The sequence below is a fragment of the Bidens hawaiensis genome, unplaced genomic scaffold (assembly GCF_021521415.1).
Source record: "Bidens hawaiensis isolate Kalapana, Puna unplaced genomic scaffold, B.hawaiensis_p1.1 tig00006322_1, whole genome shotgun sequence".
NCBI lineage: Eukaryota > Viridiplantae > Streptophyta > Magnoliopsida > Asterales > Asteraceae > Bidens > Bidens hawaiensis.
The window spans coordinates 321,574-338,746 of NW_027491422.1; positions in this window are offsets into that span (position 1 = coordinate 321,574).

A 17,173-nucleotide genomic window follows, 5' to 3' on the forward strand; every position below is an offset into this window, starting at 1 on the left:
CCAGCAACAAAAATCCTTGGTGTGTCACCACCGTAATCACTTGGCTCTTCAATGATGGGAACCTGTTGTTGATTCTTTGTGGATAAATTTTCCACGGGTGCTATGAGAACATTGGTCACCTGAAAGCTTGGTCTATCTTTTTTGATCATGTTATTTTCGATCATCTCATGTTCAGCTACTTGTAGAAAGTAAATGACATCATCTAGCTTCAACTGAGGGAAATTTTCCTTTTCTTTGATGAATTTGCTAGCAGTGTACAATTCACCAGAAAGAGATGACAATAACTTCTTGGTCAAATCATAATCAGTGATTGCTAGATCAATTGTTCTGATTTCACTCATAATTTCCACAAACCTCTGCAGCACAGACCTTAGCTTTTCACCTTCTCTGAATTTGAAATGATCAAGATCAGAGTTCAATATATCCTTCTTAATGTTCTTCAACTCGGTGTTACCTTCGAACATTTCAACAATGGCATCAATCATTGCAACAGTTGTGTGATGAGCCACATTGGTTAAGATTTCCCATGACAAGCCCAGCTTTAGCATAGCTAATGCCCTGTCATCCTTCTTTTTCATTCGAACCTCAACAGTTTCATTTGTATCCTGTTCCATCTGGCACATAGGGCCCGTTCTTGATAGAGTTCCATATCTCAACATCATTGTAACAAAAGGCAGCTTTGAACAACACCTTCCATTTGATGTAGTTCTCCTGTCCATACAATTTGGGTATCTTATTAGTAGACACCTTTTGCTTGTCCATAGAACCAGACATCTTTTTGGTATTTTTGAAATATTTTTAAAAATAAGAAAGAAATTTAACAAACTTGAAAACTTATACACTTTTGGAAAAATAATCAGAGATGTGGTCAAAAACCTCATATTTGATATATCTGGATGGATTATAGCAAGATCTATAATAAAAAAAATAAGAATTCTAATGAAGATCTGAGTAAGAAGGCACTTTTAAACCTCACAAATATTGTTGATCTGGTAAAAATGAAAAACAGTGCAGCTGACGTCACAAACCAATGTAACAATTGTCAGCTGACGTCACCCTTCATGTTCAAAATCAGCAATATTCAGCAACAGTTCTTCACAATAATAGCATAAACAATCTGGATCTAATACCACTTGTCGGTCCCTCTCTCTCACCTGGATAGCTCACTAAATCACTGTCGTAACCCACACCAAAGTGTCGACAAGAAGGTTAACGACGATACTTTTTTGTAAAAAACACTAGAGTATTAATGGCGGAATCACTAACACTCTAATTGTTGCACACTCAACACTAAAGTAACAAATATACACAATAATTCAAAAGATTTCCATTAATATTACGAAAGATACAAATGAAAATCAATTAGGGTATACAGGTGGAATATCAGGACCTTTAGCAGATTTATGTACAGGAGTGAGTCTTCTATTAGAATCACAATATTCGCAGTTGTCAGGTGTGTCATAGGCGCGCCCTAAAATATTCCTTTTATAGGCCTAGCCCTGACATCTAACATTCCACTTTTAGAAACCCTAATGATTAATACAGTCATATTCAAATGTATTATAATAAATGCTAACTGTAAAACAGCTCTTCGAGCAAGATTTGCAGCATTTGTCAATATCGAGCAGACCCGGAAACCATAAGTGTGCTGGGGAACAGTTCTCCGGGCAAACTTTACTTAATATTTTCCTTCAAAAATATTCACCTAGCAGACTTCAATCCTCTTGACTATATCAAACTTTGCTCGATAACAGTCCTACGAGCAAACTTGTTCTTCAGAAATCCCTTCAACCTTTGTTAATTTAACTTATTGAACAAACTTAAGTGTGCTGGTAATACTGTAGCTTGCTATGATTTGAACCTTGCTCGTTAGAAGTCCTTAAGTAATTTCTTTATCAACTTCCTTCAAGCTTCCTGGGAGCACTGTTTATTATGAATAATCCTCGCTAGATTTACCAAAAGACTTGGTTCTAGCTATGCTTAGTCAAGAGTTTGCTAGGAAACAAACCTTGCTTGACTTAGAAGAACAACCTTGCTAGAAAAAGTGAACCTTGCTCGGTTTATCACCTAAGAGGAATTCTAGAAGGTAACCTTGCTGGGAAAGCAAAATACCTTGCTAGGTTAAGTAAAAGCTTGCTGGGATGCCCGAGCTTGCTCGGTTTCCATACTTAGCCATTTTCAGAGAGGTTGAGAAGATTCCAATCTTCCTTTGGTCTTCTCATCCCAACACATTTAAAAACCCATTTTGCCGGGATAGGCTTTTTAACCCGATCCGGTTTATGAATGAGATCCCAAACACCTAGTCGCACAAACTGCTGCAACTCTTTTGCAGTGCTTCTAACCACGAAAAATCTTGAATTGCCATAGGAACACTTGTCAGCTCAACTTGAGATAAAAATAAAATGTATCGGGTGATGCTCATGATTCCTGAAGAATGCATGTCAGCCTATGCATACAATACGTTATCTTCACATACATTAGCAACTTGAGTATCAATCAATGGAGCATATGAAGAATCTTCAAAATCAGCATCATCTGAAGAATTAGAAACATCATCGGATGTCTTAGGTTGATCATGTACCACATTATTCTCATAAATAGAAGATCTTCGTATAGAAAATGGTTGTTATTCCAAATATGCATGAACCAAGTATTCGGTTGGTACCTCAACCGATGGAACAAATGACTTAAATAACTCTCATAATCAATCATCCATGTGGTGTAGTGTATCTTTGACAGTCAACATGATACCATTCCTCTGCACACCCAAGAGAAAAATTAAAGACACGTTTCTTAGGTGACGCATAACCAAGAAAATAGGCTTCAATCGGCTTTTCGTCAAATTTACCCGCCTCGCGTGTAAGCATAGTACAAGGACACCCAAATGGTTCGAGGAATCATAAGTTAGGCTTACGGTTTTTGAGCAGCTCGTAACTCGTCTTCTTGAGGTTTTTGACCGTTAGAACACCATTAAGCGTAGAGAAAGCGGTGTTCATAGCTTCGTTCCAAGATTGAACTGGAAGCTTTGAATCCGCCAACATTATTCTTGCTGCTTCAATCAATGTTCGATTTTTTCTCTCAGCTACACCATTCTGTTGTGGCACATACGGATAACTATATTCCCGATGGATTCCTTTTTGAATACAGTCTAAAATATTGTTCTTGAACTCTGTGCCATTATCGCTTCGAATTCGTCTAACTTTTTGTTTGTAAAGTAATTTTATTTTGGTGATCAAATTCTGCACGAGAATCAGTGTCTGGTCTTTGGAACTCATAAATAACACCAATGAATACCTTGAATAGTCTACGGGTAAAACTAAACAATACCAATCTCCCGCAATATTCGAATGGTTCACTGGACCAAATAAATCCATATTAAGACGTTTCAAAGGAGTATCAATTGAATTAATTTGCTTCAACGAGTGCAAATTCTTCTTTTGTTTACCCTTCTTGCAAACAACATAATGATCGGTCAATTTGAAATGTTTTAGTGAAACAACGTCCACCAAATCATTTTCCATTAAGTGATTCATCTTACAAACATGAAGATAACCCATACGCCTATGCCACAAGATTGAGACTTTCTTGGTTGCTTTCGAGACAAAAAAATGTTTCAAACATAACCCGGTTTAAGGATTACACATTCATTGTCAATGAACAAAGTGGTAAATTTGTTATCATAAATCGGTGCCACACTTAACAGATTGGAAACACTTTATCACAATAATTTACCCGCTCAAATGTAATACTTCCATTTGAGACTTCACCTTCCTTAGTGATCATCCCACCTTGATTACCAGCAAACACTACATACCCTCCTTGAGTGTCTTCAACATTCGTAAGAAGATCAAGGTTGCCAGTAATGTGTCAAGAACATCCAGTATCCATTATCCATTTATCGACATAAATAGTCTTGGACGAACTCTGCACATCAAGGTAAAGGATTAGTTCAAAAGACTGTCCAGACCTCTATCTCGGGAACCTCTTTTGTTTCTTTTTCCAGTCGCAATAATTTTAGATTTGAATTGTGATTGATGCACTTGAGCATATGTCATTTGTTTCTTTGACATTCGTCAAAGATAGGCATCTTTAATCACATTTGAATCCTTATTTTGACAAATTGGTTGGGCGGGTTCAATCGATCTGTTCTTTACATTAACTCCGTTTACATTATTATGAACCACCTTACGTGGATTCACATTATGAAACACGATATGAGTATCATCAAGCTTAACTTTTGGTGGTTGTCTTTTAAGGATTTGTTTAACCAAAGGAACCTTAGTATGATTGTTCCTCGGTTAAATGCTTTTAGTTACCCTAGATCCACATTGACATGCAATATGACCACGTTCACCACATGAGAACAAGTTCTCATGCCCATAAAGTTGTGCGGTGAGGTACCACTAGTGTCGGTCCCGATTATATCGCTCAATCATTATGTCGTAACCCACACTATTAGTGTCGACAAGAAGGTTAACGACTTCCTAAATTAGGAAAGAACAATAGAGTATTAATGGCGGAATCACTAACACACTAAATGTTGCTAACAAGACACAAATGTAACAAACACACACAGTAACTTAAAAGATTTCCATTGAAATATAATATGTCAAATACAAAAGGAAATCGATTAGGGTTTCAAAATGGAATGTTTTGTTCGTACGTGATAATAACAGCCGTAACACTCAATATCAGGTTGTTTTCCTTGTCTGTCAAAAGGTTTGTTAGGCGTGCCCTAAATTATTCCTTTTAGAGGCCTGCCCTGACAGCTGTCATTCCATATCTGGAAACCCTAATCATTCGTACATAATAAAAGTTAATACAATAAATGCTAAGTGTAAAACAAGTCTTCGGGCAAGCTTTGCAGCAAGTATCATTGTCGAGCAGACTTGGTAACCATAAAGTGTGCTGGTAAACAGTTCTCCGAGCAGACTTTACTTAGAATATTATCAAAGAAAATATTCTCCTAGTAGACTTCAATCCTCTTGAATATATCAAACGTTTCTCGATATAATCCCACTAAACTTGTTCTTCAGGAATCCTTTCAACTATTTGTTGTTGTTTGTTTTTAAGAGGTAAAACGACTGCAATTTGCGGACCACATCTGCAGGCATCTGTAGCAAAAGAGGTGGACCAAACCTCTACAGTCGGCAAGAAGTAGACTGTTTATTTTTAACGTCTGCCGACTGATAAAATAAAACAGAGTGTTTTTAAACAAACTGAACCGAACAAACTAATGGTAATCATCAAAATGCATGGTAACTCATCAAAATGTCATTTTTATTATATAAATATAATTCTTAATAATAATAACAATAATATGGGGCTGGAATGCAGGGGCCGGAGGTGGGAGTGGAGAGGGTGGCGCCGGAGGTGCGGAGAGAGGTGACGGGAAGTGAGTGGGGGTGGAGGTCGACGCTGGAGGTGGATGGAGGGCGGTGGCGTAGGGCGGCGTCGGAGGTGGGGAGAGGGGGTGACAGGAGGAGCAAACCTGTTGGAGAGAAAAATTGGCGGCGGATCTGTGGTGGAGAGAGATGCGGCGGCGGTGGAGGGTGGCCGACGGTGGAGAGGGTGGTCGGCAGTGGAGGGTGGAGGAGGCAGGTGGAGGAGTGGAGGGTGGAGCTAGGGTTTGAGAGGAGAAGGAACCTGATGAAAAAATAAGAAAAATAGGAGAAGAGGTGAGAAATGGTTTGAACAATGCTTCTAGGAGAAGAGGACGCGCATACATTTTTTAATGAAACGTCTTCGAAAAAACAAACACACTGAAGAGCCCAACGTCTGTGCGTCCTCTTCTCAGTGCAGACAAAAGAGGTGCATAAGTGCTTTTGAGGTAAAACAAACAACACCTTTGTTAATAATAACTTATTCAGCAATTCAAAGTGTGTTTGTAACACTATAGCTTTGCTAGGAGTTGAACCTTGCTCAGTTGAAGTCTTTAACTTGTTTCCTTATCAACTTTCTTCATCCTAGCTTGGAACACGGTTTATTATGAATAAACCTTGCTAGATTTGACTTTAGCTTGGTTTTAGCCAAGGGTTTGCTAGGAAAGCAAACATTGCTTGACTTGAAGAACTACCTTGCTAGACAAAGTGAACCTTGCTCGGATCATCACTTAAGAGGACTTCAAGAAGATAACCTTGCCCGGAAAACAAAATACCCTGCTCGAATAAGTAAAACCTTGCTGGGAGGTCTAAGCTTGCTCGGAGTCCATACTTAGCAGTTTCTAGGGAGGTTGAGAAGTTTCCAGTCACCTTTTAGCACTTTTCTCATCTCAACAATCTTCTCCTAGATTGGAACAACCTCAGTTGTACCAAAACACCTCTAAGGTTACATACACTTAGCTAAAATACACATCAAATCTCAAAATCAAATTACATTACATAATCAAAAGAATATTAGAAAGTTGGAAATTCTGTCCCATGGACATTACAAAGTAAACCCAAGCTAGAAAAATAGTCTTATCTTCTTGAGCTTGTGGCCTTTTGTCTTCTATCCAAGCTTACACTTGCAGCTCTTTCTTTAAACTGAAATAATTCCGGTTGATGAGAATAATTAGGTGGCAGAGTCCACTTGTATATATCTCCCAAGTAATCATCATGCAGGAATGTCAAATCTGTCCTTCTTTATGATGCCCAAGTCAAGTCCATTGAAGTTTCTGAGAATGTAAGATTCATCTTGTTCTTGATAGTCAATACTTGCAATCCTCCCATTCCTCTGGACTTCATAGTTATGCCTTGTCATCTGCCTTCTCATGTTGATACACTCCATCATATTCGCCATAGGGTTTTTGTTCTTCATTTTTAACATGTAGCCAATTTCAGGATACCTTATCTGCCTCATCCTTTTCGGTCTTTTGTTTATTTCATTTCAGAGAATTTCCTCTTCCTCTTATTATTCAACATGGGAAATCCCTTCCTGGCTTCATTTTTGCGATGTTTTGATAATTCGTTTTTTTGATTGCCTGAAACCTATGTCTGTTATGATAATCAAACAGTTCCATAGTTGCCATCTCAGCCAGTTGTTCTGTTTTGAAATCTGTAAAGTGGTATTTGAATATAATTTCCTTCAATTCTCCACTCTTTTTAATCACCTTCAAAGTATCAGTTAGAGTAGCAAAGAATAGCTTTTTGGGTAGGTCCACGTCAGATGGTGGCCTTTGTTGTCTCTGGTGTGCAGCTCTGGTAGTAGGAATTGGGACACTTACAGTTGAGGGCCTAGAAGTAGTTGTCGGCCTAGAAGTAGTTGTCTTCTTAGGGTTAGTGGCCCTCACATTCCCAAATCTTTTCTCAGACATGGCAAATACCATCTCCACTTGCATCATCATCAAATCAAGGAAATTTTCACCTCCTCTCTGGATAGTATAGTTATCATACCCATTATTCTCTCATAACCAAGTTGACCAGCAGGGATAAATCTTACTCCCCTTGGTCCATAATCAAAATTTCTTGGATCTCTCTGTTCAGCTTCTAATCTTTCCCGTTCAATTTTTTGTTCATAAAACATCTGCTTTAGTTGACCTTTTCCCAGGTTATCAAACACACTTCCAGCCATCCCTTTACTGATCATCAAGCCTTTTAAGGTCTTGATTTTGTTCTCAACATCCCATGGCTCTAAGTATTCAACTGGTTCATGTTTAACATATACAACATTGGGAATCTTGGGTGCTTTTGATGTTTCAACTTTATGTTGTTCAATTTTCTTCAGTTCAAACTGATATAAGGCTAATCTTTCACTTCTGCTCATCCCTTGGGTCTCATTCACTCCCCCTAGCTTCCATTAGCCTGTCAAGAAGTTTCAGCTGTTCATCCTCCCATTTCTTCTTTTTCTCAACCTTCTCCTTTTCAGCTAGATTGACAACCCTTGGTCTCTTGCCAGTTTTGGTAGCTTTGTCAGACTCATCTTTCTTTGAAAATTTTCTTAACTGGGCTTCTACTTGTTCCTTTGTGAGAGTATCAGCAACTTCCAAGGATACTCCATGATCAATTAAAAACTTCAATTTTACACCATATTTCTTGAATAATCTTTCAATCTTTTCCTTCTGGTTTGTCTCTTTTCTTAACCTCTCCAACTCTTCTTTCTCCACAGTTTCAACAGTAGTCAAATATGCTTTTTCAAGCTCATCAAACTTCATCTTACTCAAGTCTTTATCAGACAATCCATGCATTTTCAGGTATGTCCGCTATTTTAAGAAATCTCAATTCTTGTTTTTCCATTATTCTCTTAATATCTCTCACTTCACCGTCCAATATCTCCTGCAGCTCTTCATCAATTAATTGAGCCAGGGATTCAAACTTGTAACCATGATTTATCAATCCCATAATAATAGGATGATTCCTCTTTTCCTCACTTGCTTCATTTAACATGGACTGTATATTCTCCCTATGTTGATCTGTCATTTCAACGTTTGGGGAGTTAACAATGTTATCAGCTTCATCAGACAGGTAATCCAGGGCTTCAATTCTTGGTTCATTGACAAAATCGTCTGGCTTGACCACTTGTAAAGGAATAGCCTAAACATGGCTTTCCTTTTCTTTGGGGCTATCTACAAAATATTCTGGCTCATCAGACTTTTTAGCCTTCTTCTTTTCTGGTTCATCATCACTATAATCTCTTCCATCATACCTACATCTTCTCCTGGTATATTTCTTTCTGAATTTACCATCTTTATCATCTTTTGCCCATTCATTCTTCTCTTCCTCTGCCATCTTTTCTGCATATTTAACCCATTTCTTTGATAGTTTTCCAATAATGGGCTCACCAGCATCATCAGTTACCAACTGCTTGTTTGAATCTTCATTAATATTATCAGTAGTGGTAGCATTAGGTTGAGCTTGTTAGAACTGATACATGACAAGGGCTAAGGTATTATCAACCTCTTCAATTTCTTTCAATTTTATCAGCCCCTCAATGACTTCTTGTTCAATTTCTCCTTCTTCATTCAATGTTTTTGTAATATGAGCCTATTCCATTAGAGTTTCTTATTTTATAAACTCCTCTTCAGTCAAGGATCTAGCAATCCTCTCCCTCTCCATCATCTCATTTAAAATATCAGCATGCCTTTTGGCAGCTTGTTCTTCAGTTTCATCTTTTTCCAATACATTATCAATTGATTTGTTTACAGTTTCCACTTGCTCTTCATTCTCAGCAATGGATTTTTTTTTGCTCTGCTCCTCCTTTCTTCCTCAGATTCCCTCACCTCTTCAGGTTCACTGGAAAATTTTCAATTTTGTCAATCAAGTCCCTCATCTCCTCATCTTTATCATCAACCTTCTTGGAAGTTTCATCAATAATATCTTCCTTAGTCAATACCACCTCTTCAGTATCTCCTCCTTCGTCAATCACAACATCTGTTTGTGTTTCAGTGCCAATAGCATCGTTTTCTATGGCTTCATTGGTTAAAATATTTTTAGTCTGCATATCTTCCACATTCACATAAGCATCCATCTCCTTCTCAACTACCTCCTCATCCACATTCTTCTTACTTGTTATCACATCCTCTACATCATACTCCTGCTCTCCTACATAAGATTCATCTGCATCATACTCATGATCATCAATTCTTCTTTCACCACTATCATCATCATCCTCTTCACTTTCATACAAATTAAAAAGATTTTTTAATACATTTTCCTAATCACCCTCTTCTCTCACCACTTCATCAACCACAATACTTACAACTGAGAAATTCTCCCCCTATGTTGGTATAGCTGAGGTCTTCTTAATCTCAGCCTTCAAGGTTTAAATTTTGGATAGTGCAAGTGCCAACTAGGATTTTAACTCATCATTCTCATTTTTAAGATTGTCATTTACCTTCTTCAATAAAGTGTTTTCTACAGCCACATCCAAATATCTGCTAAATAGAGAAGCACTAGGGTAAGGGGATCGGGTTGGTGGATCTGAGAATGTATAAGTTTGGGTTTGGAATGGTTCATGGGTGGACTTGGGCTTTGAGAAGTGCTTGTTGAGGGTATTGGATTTATGTTTTGGGTTGGTAGTAAGGATTTTTTGGTATGGATAACTTCAAAGGTTGGTTGGTCATCGGTTTGGGTTGGGGATTGATAAGGTGTATTTGGTAGATTAATTAGGTGGGCTGGAATGTGTTTTGGAATGTAAGGTTAATGAAAAGATAGGTCATGTGTTGGGCTTTGGGTTTGGGTTTGAGGTGGGGACGGGATGAATGTTTCATTTTGTGGTGGTAGGGATGGTGTTTGTTGGGGTGGGTTAATTGGTGTGGCTGGTGGTGTTGGTAAGGGCTGGTTTAAATTCTCCCCCTATGCCTGTGCATCATCAACAACCTCATCAATCAAAATTTCTTCAACATTCCCCCGTCATCTTGATCATCATCTCTTGCACCTCTATCATCACCATCATTAGAATCATCATTAAACTCATCATCACTCTCATCATCCTCTTCAGAACACAGATCTAGGACAGGAATAATAACCAAATTGTTGTCCACAAGCCATGGCAAAAGATCAAACTCCACATCTGGGTTAAATCGGCTTGTTGATGCCAACTTTGCTATCCTTTTGTAGACATTAGGATCTTGCAAAATATGTGTTGTTCCGAAATTTTGAAACTCAGGTAATACTTGATGGAAGATTATCTGCAGAAATCATGGATACACCAAGAATTTATCCATATCATCCTTCCTCAAGTTTGCAGCTAGGCCATCAAATATCATCTTTGAGAAGTTAAATGGATGTATGAAGATGGCAGCCACTGTGGCATTAGCAAGATCATGACTCATCAGAGTCCATGACCCTTTCCTTGGTCCAAAACCTTGTACAATGTGATGTATTAAATGTCGGTACATATGTGGGAACATCCCCTTTTGAATTGCCACTCGTGGACGTCACCCTGATATCCCATAGTGGTTTGGAATATCTTTAATAGTCGTTCAGTGTTAGTGTGAATAGGCTTCTCCACGACATCTTGAAGTTGCAGGCTAGCCCTTATAAGTTTTTTTAGTGATTGTTATCTCATGTCGAGCCACGGTAGCCTCTATTCGCCTACCTCCTGCATCATCGTGTAGTTCGGCAGAGTGCCAAAAGTCCAATTGATGATTCCTGTAAATGACTGGACTTTCCGTAAGGGCAAAGCATATATTTGACAGTTGTAACCACCTTATAATTTGCTCAACTGAGCGGTTATCATCAGTTACTTGTAAAAGAGCACACATATTGTGTTTTTCTTTTCAAATGGATATGTAGGAACACTCGCCATATCTGTGCTTCGACAAATTAATAACCGAGTTAGATTAAATGGGCTGGCAAATAAGGGTAGGGAATTTTGAGAAACTATTAGGATTCTTGAACGAGAGTAGCGGGAATAATGCAATAGTGGTTCGAGAGAGAAGTGAAGTGTGAAAGTTGTCCCTCTTATATACCTTTTGAAAGTGTGTTTTAAATGAATTTGGTTGTTTTGTTCATAATTAGTTCTAAAAAATCAATTTTAAAATATATTAGCATAAAGCTTGCTCGATTATGTTTTCTTTATACAAAGCATGCTAGGAAAGGTTTATATTTCAAAGCTTGCTGGGTAATTGTCTATTTGCAAAGCTTGCTCGTTCCAAAGTTTCTCAGATGTTATAAAGATAAATAAAAATAATTCTAAGTTAATAAAATGAAGGAAGCTTACTCGAAATACAAGATTGCTCGAGAAATAAATCACAAGACAAATAATCAAGTATAAATCATCAAATATGCAACCTTGCTAGGAATCAATATATAAAACCCAAAAAGAACAACTTAGAAGTATTTCTAATTGTCAACCTTGCTCGAATATTTGAACATCACAAATCTTGCCTGAAATCTTATAAAAGTTAACAAATATTCATTCAAGTTCATTTTAATACAAATGTGTGCCCGAAAATAATTCAAAAGTGCAAAGTGTGCTAGAGAAGACTTATTTATCCTATGATATAAAACTATGCTCTAAACACAAAGTGTACCCGAAATAGACATGTATCACATAATTATCAAGTGTGCTAGACAAACCTAACTTTCTAAACATCTAGGTTTACTTGAAAGTATTAATTCATCATAGTATACCCGATAATAAATCATTTGATCACAAATAATCATCAAGCTTGCTTGGATATCTCAAACAGTCAATTAAATCAGCAAAGTTTGCTAGAATAGCTTAACAATATCAAATCTTGCTAGTAATCACATATTCATCCATCAAGATTGCTGGTATGACCTAAACAATCTATAAAACAACTAAGTTTGCTAGAGTTCAAGATTGCTAGAATCAACATATTCAAACATATTCAAATGTAAAGCTTGACCAAATGAGTTAAACATTCTATAAAACGACTAAGTTTCCTAGAATAGTTTACAAACATCAAACTTGCTCGAATTTACATAACCAATCAGCTAGAAAGACTTAAAAATCCTAGAAGACACCTAAGTATGATAAAAAGTTCAAAGTTCTTTAAAGCTTGCTAGAAAGACTTAAGAATCCTAGAAAATGCCTAAGTTTGCTAGAAAGGTCAAAGTTCATTAAAGCTTGCTAGACTTGTCATATTCAGACCATTTCAAGGTAAAAATGCAACTCTTTTTGTCTTAAACCAAATCGAAACATAAATAGATAGATGTAGTAGTATGATTTCATTAACCGAATGATTCGCATGAAGAACACTCATACATACATACATACATACATACATACATAAATACATCATAATCGGAAACGTTCGGCCACCTAGGGAGCAAGGTTGCAAAAGTCGCTTGCCGGACCCTAGTCGGCCGACTGGGGAGTTGGGTGTACTCGGAGTACTCGGGGAGTACTCGGACATTGTAAATAAATAGAAAATTAATTTTTGGATATTATATATATGTCAAATATCATAGATTTACTAATATTTATAATAAAATAAGTAAAGATCAATATAAATAAGAGAAATACATTTTTAAATAATAAATTGTTCTAAAAATTGTTTGTAATTTAGTAAAAAAAAATGATATTTATTTTTTAATATTAAAGATATACGAGTTGTGCTTTATTTTTTAAGCCAAAATCGGCTCAAGTTCACCGACTAGATGCGATTCTGACAGAGGTTGACCGCCTTTAATAAGTTCTTAGAAACTAGGCGGAATTAAAGAAACTCTCCTCGACGGTATATCTTGTAGCAAGTACTCGGTAAGTACTCGGATTTGGAAACCTACTTTTACAACATTGCCAGTGAGAGCTCTTCTCCGAGGGAAAACTCTCTGATAAAAACACATGACTAGATCAAATTACCTAATCATCTATTTATACTAGTCCACATGCCTTGGTCTTCAAGCCATCTGCCCTTGGTGAAGAACCAATGTATTATAAACGCGTAATGATTCGACGTGTTGGTCTAAATATATAACCAAACATAACATTTTAGTTTCAAGTCCACTTTCTTAGTTTCAATCTTAATTGACTGTAACTTTTTTAGGGAGGCATTTTCATCAATGTGTCTATTGATAGCAATATGTAACTTCAACAGCGTGTTTAAGCATTAAGACAGTTTTCTCATCTTGTAAAATCTTATTTCACAAGCTCTTTTCACACTTTTGCAATTTATCATGAGCTTCTTTACTCTTTTAAAATTTTGAAATATAGCATCATAACTTGTTTTAAGAGTCTTAATTTCTATATTTTTAAACTCACACTCATCACATGGTAATTCACATTTCTCACAAATAAACACATTAGATTGAGAAATTACCTGATTTCCCATCAACGCATATTGAGCATGTTCAGTCCTTTCAACAACTTTTCCAGATTCATCAGCTTGAGAATCTTTAGCCACAACTTCGTCATCATCCTCAACAAATTCTCTATCTTTCCATGAGGCAATTCCTTACCATTAAACCATCCTGCAAAATTTTCAATAATATCATGTGGAATGATAGTTAAAAAGAAATTAGGAGGAATAAGATGAATCTTGTTATAAGTGCGTGGTAAAGATTCTTCTTCAGCGTCATTTGATTACTCAATCATGTTTTCATCCCCACAAACCATTTTTTCTTTATCCACATCTTTCACAATTATCTCAGCTATCACACCCTTAGCATTCTTCTCTTCTTTAGTCTTTTCTACCTCAGCAATATTAGCTTGAAAATAGTTGTTCCGGTTAAAACCTTCATCCACTTGTGAAGCATGACATGCCCTTTGAGAAGTAGAGGCTTCACTTGATTTCTTGTTTATAAAAGGATCACTTTGAGTCGAGGAATTTTTGTGGTAGATTGCTTGCTTGGTATAGTCTCTACCAAATGGATTTGACCCATTATCAGCAACTTTCTTGTTTGTGCATTCTCTTTTGAAATGCTCTTTTCCCTTATTTAAAGCATCTTACCTTCGACTTCTCAAACACAATCTTAGATGCATTATCGTCAACGCAATTTCTTCCAGTAATCTCCTTAAACCTTTGAGCACCTCTTATAACACTAGCCATGCACCGTCTAATGTCTAGCATCTCCATTTCTTTGGGATCAATTTGATCATAATCTTCCTTTGTCATGATAAAGTTGTCTATTCTTCCAGCAATTAGGCACTCATAAGACTCTAACATCGATCCCAAAAATGCCATATGTTCTTTGACATTGTCAGGAGTAAGATCATTAGTGTTTTCGGTGTTCACAGCAATGTTACAGTTAATTACATAAGGGTTCTGGGTTTTGTAGCTAGAATCGTGAGATTTTTGCTTAGATGTCATTTTGCTTGAGTAACTACTTGAAGATTGAGGACTTTGAGAAAAACTTTGTTGACTTCCAACCAGTGCAGCTCCCATGTTCTCAGTACAATAAGTTGTTTGGATTTTTGGGTAATGTGGCACAACAGATTGAGAACTTTTGAAATAAAGCCCAATATCTTGTGAAGCAATCGAACTCTTCATTTTCTGTTTCTTCCTAAGTTCCAACTCTTGTGCTTCCAATTTCTCTATGGGCCTTGCCAAGTTAAGACATGCATATACAACAAGATTGGCTTGTTGGATCATGATGAAGGTATCCAACTTCTCAGGTAAAGCATCAACCAACTTATCAATGTACTCGTAGTCAGGCTTTTCAATTCCCGAGCGCTTCATAATATTCACCGGACGACAGTATCTTTCAATCAGTTGAGCAAAAGATTCTCCCTTTACCATGGTAAAGATATCAAACTCTTTCTTTAGGAGGACCATTTTACACTTTCTCATGTTCGGATTCCCTCTAACCTTGTTCAACAATGCTTGAGAAATGGAATAGCATGATCCATTATGTTGAAACAATTGAAATATCTCATTCTTGATTGATTGTTGGAAAAGGTTCAACATCTTCTTTTCCCACTGAAAAGTAGCTTGATCTCCATCAGCAATTGAGATAAACAACAACTTGCTCCATTCTCATTCTTGGGAATTATACATTTTTCTTCAACAACAATCCAAGTATCGTAGATCAAAGCTAGAACATAGGTTTTGAACTTATCGGACCATGAAGGATAGTCCTTCATCTGGAGAAGCTTTGGAGGCTTGTTGGAAGTACCCATCTCATTCTCCAAACTAAAACTGAGAAGCAAGCCAGATGCTTGAGACACTAAAGCATTCATGTCCTCCATTTTTCTGAAAAACAATCTCTATTGATATGTCTTATGTCCATATAAGTTTTCTTCAACGGATAAGTATTCAACCCTGTATATGACTTGGAAAACATATATCTTCAAGAGGATAAGTCCTAGCAGCGGATAAGAGTCAAGTAACGTATAAGTCACAAACAACGGATAAGTCACTTATACGCTGAAACACTTATGCGTTATAAGACTTATGCGCCGGATAATATACCCGTTCTCAAAACATGTACGCCGTAACTCATTCTTGAAACTTTGAAGCCGCAAAACACTTTGTAAGAGTTTGAAACTTGGTAGGTTTGATGATAACTAGTAATGTGACTCTTGTGACAATTTGGTTGATTTTTTACAGTGAATTTTTCTATTTTTATTGAAAACCCGATGATAAGTGGTGATACTTGTGTTCTCCCAAGTAGAAAATGAGCCAAAGCTCGTATACCACTTGAAAAGACGTCGTGCTATTGACGAGTATGATCGATATAACAACCGAGAACTTGTGCGGAATTAATAATGAGCTGGAATAAACACAAGTTATACTTTTAATCTCTTCACTTATATTAATTAGCAAACAGTTCAGTACAATATCGATATTTCAATTTGTCAGCTAAAGTACTCTCGAATGAATAACTTCTTAATGAAACACGTAATCTAGTATTTATAGACTTCCGTAGCACATATACGACGGATATGTCATATACGTCGTATAAGTTATGTTCCGTATATGTACATATGCGCTGCATATGGACTTATGCGCCATGACATAACAAAACAGATTCCAAACTGTTTACAACTCAAAATAAACCAAGACCCTAGCATTAGACATCTATGTACTAACAATTCATATGATAACTTTGACCTCAGAATGGTGCAAGGAATCCCTTTCCTCATAATGGTACCAAAAATCAACAAGACTGTGGTTATTTTCAGGAACTTGCAATCCGTTCTATCAAATCATAGAACTACGACGTATTCTGCCACATACAATAGATCCTTGCCAGCATGGTAATACGTAAATGAACTGCATGTCCGGGGTGTAAGAAACAAGTACATTAGTTGATATAACTTCTTATCGATTACGATATCTGGTGCACTTATATGTGTCCCGTCTAATGCTCCTAATCATCCCTTTAACCATTTCCATCTTTCATTTGTTGATAATTTTGGTATTGGCTCCGGCTTATTAAAAAATTCACTTTCAAATCGTATAACAGCATTTAACACATTGTTAAATGTTTGCTTATAGTCTCTCCAAATTAGCGAAACTGAAACTTCGCCACTCAATTCTTCATAAGGTGTGCCAAAACATATAGGAAAACTGCAACTTATTTATCTAGTTGGAGATACTTAGACACTTTCAACATTCCATCCCTCTCTAACATATTACAAAGTGTCACGAAAGTTGCCCTATTCATTCTTAGTTGATGAAAACATGTGTTATAACTTTCATACACTAATCTATGCATATCTGATTTTCTCTCGGGGTAGAACATCTTGTAGCAAGCTCTAGTTGGACACATATCCAAATGATTACTAATACATGTTTGAACAGATCGAATATACCAAAAATCCATTTTTAGTGTAGGAAGCCGCA